Below are 8,678 nucleotides of genomic sequence, written 5' to 3'. Positions count from 1 at the left end.
ACGAGCATGGTCGATCTAGCAAGTAGTCACTGCTGCCCATTTTTTATTATTATACGAACCATAGATTAGTAAAGACTATTTCAAATTTCAAAATTTCAACTATTTCAATTCTCAAAACTGGGTACATTTTCTTGTTAGGAGTGAGTAATCTTTACTTATCTATGATACGAACATGCACTCTACTTGGGATGAAGTCACTGCCGCCTAGACAACTATAATCAATCTTTAAGAAATCACAATTAGAATTAAAGTTCTACCTGAATTTGATCCTAAATCTTTTAAAACCAGTATATAAATGCTATATCTAAACTTTTGTTTAAGACAGAAAAAACGGCCGTGCGTCTTCAATGCAGTCACGAGTCTACTACATAATATTAAAAATTTGTATCACTGAGTAAATTATTTTGGGATCACAGAAAGTCACTTCAAGTATATTTATTTAAGAAACGTATTGCCTGTTGTTTAACCAAACAGTTTAGTACACTGCAAGCAGGGCACTCTTAAGGAATGCTGGGGCCCCTGGGCACACAAGAATTCGAGGGCCTTTAGAAGTAATTAAACCCGATAGGGAATGATTGATGATATCGGGTTTAATTTTTCCTTACATTACTTGATTGATTTAAAAAATTGATCATTGATGATCATTCTTTCAATTTAGAAACGTTAAACATAAATCTTAGCATGATGTACACATATAAGCCAGCCAGTATCTATGTATCTATCTATCAGTATCTATTCGGGGCCCCTCTTATGTCGAGGGCCCTAGCCGCGGGCCCCCTGAGCCCTCAGGGTAAAGAATAGACTGCAAGTAAACTTGAAGGAAAGAACAAATAGTCTTGTGGACACTTTATTAAATTTGTCGTCTCATCTAGATACAGAATCTGAAACAATAAGTACAACAAAGGCTGCTACAGGGTGACTAATTAAACAAGTGTAAAACTTTATCGTTCTATGGCTAACGTAACTTGATTCCACAAAGGAAACTAGCTGCGATCTTCCAGGAACCGTCAACCAAAGTATCCTTCAAGAAAAACTGATTTCTCCACTGAAAGTATTTTTAGCGATTTTTGTTTATGATGTTGATGATTGTTGATGTTGATGATGATGTTGATGTTGTTGATGATGATTGTAGTTCTGTTTAAAGATCATTTTATATTATAGAAGTAACAAGTAAGCTTGCAGTCCACTTATAGAGACAAATTCCGACCATGGAGATTTGTAATCAACCCCAAATAAGATCAGTCTAACTTGTGGTTGATTACGAAAACCATAGTTGCGATGCTACCGGAGGACTAAGTTGAAACGCCTCGGACCTCTTCCTTCAAAACATAACACAGCAGCAACAGATCACTTTTACGCAAAAAATAAACCTATAAATAAAATAAGTCAGTAGTTTACAAGATAATTTATAAAGTATTTTAATTATCTTAAACTGAAACTTCATATACCTATTTCAATACATAGAAGATACTTCCGAGATACAACAATATACTTATTGTAAGCTTTGTTTATCGCTGAAAACTTTTCACTTCACTCGTATTTCTATCTGAAAACATGTTCCACTTACAAAGATATTATTATTTATACGTCAGAGGTAAGTTTAGAAACAATTTCAACGCTGAATCAGAATTACATTTAACAATGTTCTTTGTTCGTCTGTAGCTATGCCAAGAACAAACGTTACCTACTATAAATAATACGACCCTTATACATTATACATACTTCTGTATAACGGTATAATTTGTTACTTGGTATAGTCCGCGTAAAACTGCTAGTCCGTTCTGAATATAGAAATGCCATCAAAAACAATGCTTGTAAAAAAATCCAAGTCTCGCCATTCAATTCTTCTACCGTAAAAAGTCTTGAGATCTATGTAATACCAAGCCGGTAATGTATGCAGTCCCTACTTAAGAGACCTTCTGTCTTAAGGTATTATCTCACTATCTAACCTAACAACATCTCATGGGACCATACCAATTTTAAAAATATTTTATGTTCTAAATAAATTAACGTGGCAATCGTACTGCAAGTCACATTGTGTTTTCATCTTATCATATCGCATCACACAAGTACGATTGCCACGTCAATTTATTTAGAACATAAAATATTTTTAAAATTGGTATGGTCCCATAAGATGTTGTTAGGTTAGATAGTGAGATAATACCTTAAGACAGAAGGTCTCTTAAGTAGGGACTGCATACATTACCGGCTTGGTATTACATAGATCTCAAGACTTTTTACGGTAGAAGAATTGAATGGCGAGACTTGGATTTTTTTACAAGCATTGTTTTTGATGGCATCTCATTCCTTTTTGTAGATATTTCTACTCTTTTCCTTTCCGGTACCTTCCACTAGTTGAATCTCAACAACAGATTTTTTAAAGGCAATTAAATTGTTTAGGTAGTCTTTGTAGTTATGTAAATAATCTTGCCATTCATCATCACTTTCATTCGAACATGACAATAAATTAAATCTAAAAAAGTTACTATTTTGACAACTGAAATTATGCCCGTTATCCTCAGGAAAAACATTCTAAAACATCTCTACTGATTGTGATTTATTTATTTATTTATTTATTGGGATTTAACGTGTCTTCGTATTAAATAATCGACATCCCTTACTTTCTTCTGAATATCCGACAAAAATCATTGGTAATCTTTCACTGACTTCGTCGGACTCCGGTTTTTGATATAAACCACAGTATTTACTGCTCTTGCTCAAATTAGTTTCAATTTATAATAGACTTCTGACTTCTGAAATGAAATGAAATATTTATTTAATAATGATAACATCAGTTTTAGACTTGTCGCATATACAATAATAGTTCTGTTAGCTGTTTCAACCACAACAATTTGTTTAGGGGTATACAGTATCGCCTTCTAATGTAGAATTCCATTTGTTGATAAGAAAATATTGAAAGCTCTATTACAAAATGTCGTCCCACCATCTGATCTCATACATTTGTTCGACTTGCTAGTTCCTTTTTCAACACTTTATATTTTTTAAATTTCTTAAAGACTCACTCTTATGTTTTAGAAAATAAACATTCATCGTGTCATTCGAGAATAATAGTCGATAAATAATAACATGTACCTTGAACCGTTGAGTGAACTAGCTTCCATGGGACTACATAAATCTGTATGTACGATCTCCAGTATATCGTTCGTTCGCGTTCAGAGGTTTGGAAATGGTTTCTTACTAGTCGTCATATCCGTCGGTAATGTTCACATTATCAAGACCAGTCATAATATTCTTTAAAATTCGCATATATTCCGGATTAATATGGGCTAGTCTTCTATGCCAATATTTATTTGACATTGTCAAATTACATATCGGTGATTTGACAAATTGTTTAAATTTATATATACCATTTACGTTGTGGCCAGTTGCGATGATAATATCCATAGAGTTACTAATAGTGCAACCGTTTTTCAAAATTAACAGTAAATCCTTTTTCAGTAAGTTTACTCACCGCTAACAAATTCATACTTAAAATTATTTATATTAAAAAGGTTTCTTATAATAATTTCCACGTATTTTCCGGGTAGGTACTAACACAAAATAAAAACTAACAGAAGTAAATCTTCATACAAAGTGGGCTGAAGTAACGCACACGTAGACACCACTTACCGACTCGTTATCTCGGGGGGACTCGAGCGCATACGTGCGCGACTGTCAGTTCATTTCTGACACGCGTTTGTAACTGTTTTGTACAAGCAATGGAGCAAAATAAAATACCCTAATTGTGCAATGGACGGTTGTTTAAATTCAACGTTAAACTGTGGATTTTCGTTTTTTTATAGCTATCAATTATCAAGCCACTAGGAGCTGATATTTTTGGTGATCATGGCAAGAATATGTTATAAAGTGGATATCTAAGCTCGATTTATATAACAGTTTCCTATTTCGAATCATTTGAAACGAACTTAACTAAATTTTTGTAATATTGCGTTGAAATGTTACGTACCTAATATTACGTAAGTTGAAAACATGATTTTTTGTTCGTATATATATTGGTTTGTCTTTAATGCCATTTGGTAGGTTTATGTCTAAAACGGATAGGGCAAAAGGAATTGTGTAATTAGGGTAATCCGTTTAGAAGTTATTAGGGATTTTCTATTGTGAACATTATAATTTTTTATGTGCTTACATATAAAAAATATTTTCATAGACATTTATTTATGCTCAATAAGGCCGAAAGGAGATGTTTCAAAATGTATGGGCTCCCGGCCACCTTTTGTAGACTATATTAAAAATTAAGAAAACTTGCAAAGAAGGGGGTTAATTTTCTTCAAATCATGTTCGTTTAATTGTTAAAAAACAATGATTTACACTTAAACTTGCAACACAACAGTGGAAAAACATCATGGCGGTAGTGATTACCGTAATAATGTCATCTGTCATTCTATTTTAACTTACTATATACATTATATACTTTTTAATATATTTTTTTACGCGAATGGGCGTAGATATATAAACATTGTATTGTGTGAATTGAGAAACAAGGCCTATATTTGATAAACATTAATTATATTTACTTTCATAAATCTTGACTTAAAACAAACATACCAAAATATGTACTTCTATACCAATTTATTTTAGTTAAAACATTTAAGTGTGTAAATAAAACAACTTTAAGTACACATTTGATCATATTTTACTTACTCTTCACTTAAATACATTATTTATTCATTTTAAATATCTTCCCTTATCAATATTTTCATCCTGTGACGAGCTCAGCCCAAACATCAAACAATGGGCATAATGTGAGCGCAACTACCTACGAGTACGGTTCGTTGCCCAGCGATGCAGTTGCAATAATAACTGATTATTTTGTCATCCCAAGAATGTCCATGTCTTGCTAATGTAATTATCTAAAAAAGAGAAATGTAAAAAGATTAGCTTCTGTAGTTTAAAATTATTTACGATTATTTCACGATTAATACAACAACTGATGTATATTTTACCTGATGATATTGAATCCTTGTCAACACAATCCACAGCGATCGCACGAAAATCACAAGAGTCCATAAAACATAAGCTGGGTAAACAAGTAAGGTAGAATCACAATAATCGTAAGCAGCACAGAGCAGAAACATATTCAGGATTAAAATGGAATCTTCTCATCAGTACCTACATATTTATTCAACGTTTACATTGGAGTCCACTATTATAATATGTATATTATATCCACTTTTACGCATATCAAATTGACAACTTCTTCTTTTTTAATTTGACATGTCACTTACATCTATAAAACCAGATACTATTTAAAAGGTGGTTTTGTTATTATTATTATAAATAATTAATTAAGTTCAGAAATAATGAGGGGATACCCAAAACAAAAGCCAGGTTGTAAAGTACTAAGGTAACAATAACTTTACGACAAAAACAGCGAAATACAGAATTACCGACATCCAAAGAGTATAGTAACCTATGTGTGGGGTACACATAGGTTCCCGACATCGACAGTTTTGAAAACTTGACATTGACAGTATTCCGCCATATTTAATATTTCAATGAGGATTGCTTATTTTAAATATTTTTAAACACGAATACTTTAGGTTATCAAAATATATGTGTATTTTTCTTCAATTATGCAAATTATTCGTGTTTTTTAGTTATAATGTACATAAGATGGCCGAAAATGAAACATCTCCTTTGCCTAAACACTTGTTTCCTTGGAAACAAACTTATTATTATTTTATAATGCGGTGACAGTTGCTAAACCTCACGACAGTTATTGTATATTGTGTATGTTACCGTTAGATTGTAGAATACGTTAGCATACACATTAACTAGACTTAAGATTAGCTAGAAAATATGCAGATTAACTATGTAGTTAAAATTCGAAACATCTTTTCAGACTTGTTCTTAGGGCTAAAACACATGCCTTTTTACGACACGACGACGTATCGTGACACATAGCGACATCGTGCCGCAAAGCGATATTGTTTCGTGAAAATATACAATGTTTGTCGTAAATTCATGACACGACGACGCATCATGGCATGCACGGGTCGACGTCAAGGGGTGAAAATTGATACAATCTCGTTTTGTACTTTAGGTAATGGACAAGCTAATCTGCGTTTTAACTGATTTAGGCACATTAGCCGTAACATCTAGTTTTTTTCTCATGACATTTGTCAGAAATTCGGAATGTTTTTGATATTATATAACTTTTTAGGGTTCCATACCTAAAGTTTAAAACGGAACCCTATTTCTAAGCTGTCCGTTCGTTTGTCTGACATAGAGCTCTATTTCTGGAACCTTAATACATAGAAATTTATTTTTTTTACGGAATATGTATAATGGTGGCCGCTTTAACAATATGTACTAAAAGTAAAAAGAAAAACTTTCAAATAAAGGAGAGTTGCCATACAAGGACCTTCTTTTTCTTTATAAGGAGGAAATCTTGAAAAGGTACTCGACGACGTGGGAGTGACGCCGGGTTATGTGGGACTTTAGCCGCACTAAAATCCTCCGGTGGCCGTCCTCAACGTTTGTTGGAGAACTCCGGGATCTCCGACTGAACGTAACAGAAGTCCTTTAAGCGCGATGCCTCGATCGAGCTCTGCCCTGGGAGAACAGTTTTCGCTCCTCCTAAACTATCCGGTGTTCACGACGGTATGCGACTACACATACCGCCGTCCTTCCCGGGGACACTTATTGGACGGTTCGAGCTCCCTGTTGCCACTCCCAACTTCGGAAGCCCCCTTGTAGTCGCTTCTTACGACAGGCACGGGATATCGTAACCCTTTTTTAGTCCAGGAACTACAGAGACAAACATATAAGGACCTGCTATTTTTTAGCGTTTTTCATTTGAAATGTTCACAATGCATTATATGGCTGCTATAACATCAATTAGTAAAAATAAAAATAAAATAAACAAATATTTTTGTGGTACGGAACCCTCAGTGTACGTACGAGTTCGATTCGCACTTCACCCATTATTTGAATTGAATTTAAATTGAAGTTGGAATTGAAAACGTCTTTTATCTCGAGAATAAAAACAATTGACGTCGCCTATAATAGTAGAGGAGCCCAAGACGGGATTTCGAGAGTGACTCGAACGCGGCAGATTAAGATATGGGAGATACCTTACATCCTATAGAGTATCTTAAACTATCCATTTGGGGGGTTCAACCAGGGAAGTCCATCAGACTATTAATAAAAAATCGTATTATCTATAGTAGCTTAATTACATGCTGAAAACAATAAATTTATAATCTGATGGTTTGAGGGCGGCGTTAGGGAGTAATAAGGTTGCAAAAAATCTATACCTGGACATACTCGAGTGCGGTATTTTTTTTAATACAAAGGAAATAATGCTAGAAAATATGCACTATCTGATAGCGCCATTTATTAGCATGGATCCCTGGAAAGTAATGGTGTACAACAAACTAAAGGAAAAGGCAAATTTTATGGAAAATACATTATTCTTTATATATTCTCATTCTGTTTTTTTTTTCAAATCGTCAATATAAAAAACCCCTCCACTAAATCGTCAGCTGCAACATAAAACATCAGCTGGAATTTCCTGTATAATAATCTTACGCCCTCGAGTGTGTCAAGATAACGTTTTTTTTTGCATTTTCGAAGAGTCACTGACAGTCTTTCGAATCGAATCGTCAGTCTTTCGAATGGGGGACTCATCTGGGGTAACTTCATATCCCCTTTGAAAATCTAATGTGCTGGTTACTTTTTTTTCCATTTTTACCTCTCGTATGGCTGTCCCCCTATGCAAACCAGCAGATAAACATATTTCCGGCATCAGAGATATATACTCTATCACTAACCTTCCGCGCCTTGAGTATGTCTGACTCTGCTTTTTACATTTTTCGAATCATCTAGAAGCTATTTCCACGGTGAATCGAAAAATATCACACAACCTTCTCTTCACTCTAACGTGTAATCTACACAATCGTATACGTCCTATTGACGCTCGAGTTTCTACCCATTTAACATCATGGGCTCCCCTACTACTCGTACATTTCGCGGACAGAAACACAGATTCATTAACTGCAAATGTAACTTTGTAATCCTATATAACTTATATAGGATACAAAGTTATTTAATGTAGTTGGTGTATCTAGATAACTGGACAGAAATTGCAAAATATTTTAGTTTTTCCATGAGTTATATACTAAACACTAATTGTACCCTCAATTTCAACGTTCTATGTCTGCTGGAAGTGCCTTAAACTTTTGATGATCGGTCAGTCAGTCAGTGAGTGAGTGACAAAATTACGAACTTTAACTACTTGTAATTCTTAAACTACTGGTTCAAATTGCATGAAATTTGAAATGTACCGTGTCTATACAATGCTTGCTTGGCTCCTGAAAATTCAGGCTTCTAGCTTCATATGCAACGAAGTTACAGGGGGTCAAAAATGGGCCGAATTGCTTCGGGAAAAGTATGGTACGGCCGTGCCGCTTCTTTTGGCTCGACTTGGCGGAGGCACTGCCGTGCCTCCAGATGAATCGCATCGCCGTAGTAAATTGTACGACTACACCTTGCAACAACTTCAGTGCGAACTAGCAGTTTGGCGGACAATACTAGGCTTATTTTCGTATCCACCATTTCATTTTTTTTTTCGAAAGTTGTCAACATGTGCGTATTGTATTTCACGATGATTCAAAAAAATCTTATTATATTATTGAATTGCTATCACGTCT

General features: G+C 34.4%; 1 long non-coding RNA gene across 1 annotated transcript; it reads right to left on the bottom strand.

Annotated features, from left to right (window-relative positions):
• Window positions 1-2,547: 2,547 nt before the first annotated feature.
• LOC140742718 (uncharacterized) lies at window positions 2,548-5,179 on the bottom strand. The gene is made up of 3 exons (XR_012102302.1): window positions 4,968-5,179; window positions 3,094-4,874; window positions 2,548-2,753 (listed from the first exon to the last, which is right to left on the bottom strand). It is a non-coding gene; the product is annotated as an uncharacterized LOC140742718 (long non-coding RNA).
• Window positions 5,180-8,678: the final 3,499 nt, after the last annotated feature.

The sequence above is a fragment of the Epargyreus clarus genome, unplaced genomic scaffold (genome assembly GCF_041222505.1).
Source record: "Epargyreus clarus isolate Ecla_fem2 unplaced genomic scaffold, WU_Ecla_fem_2.2 ptg000006l, whole genome shotgun sequence".
Lineage (NCBI taxonomy): Eukaryota > Metazoa > Arthropoda > Insecta > Lepidoptera > Hesperiidae > Epargyreus > Epargyreus clarus.
The sequence above is the reverse complement of the archived record's forward strand: the minus strand, read 5'-3'. Positions and strand labels throughout refer to the sequence as shown.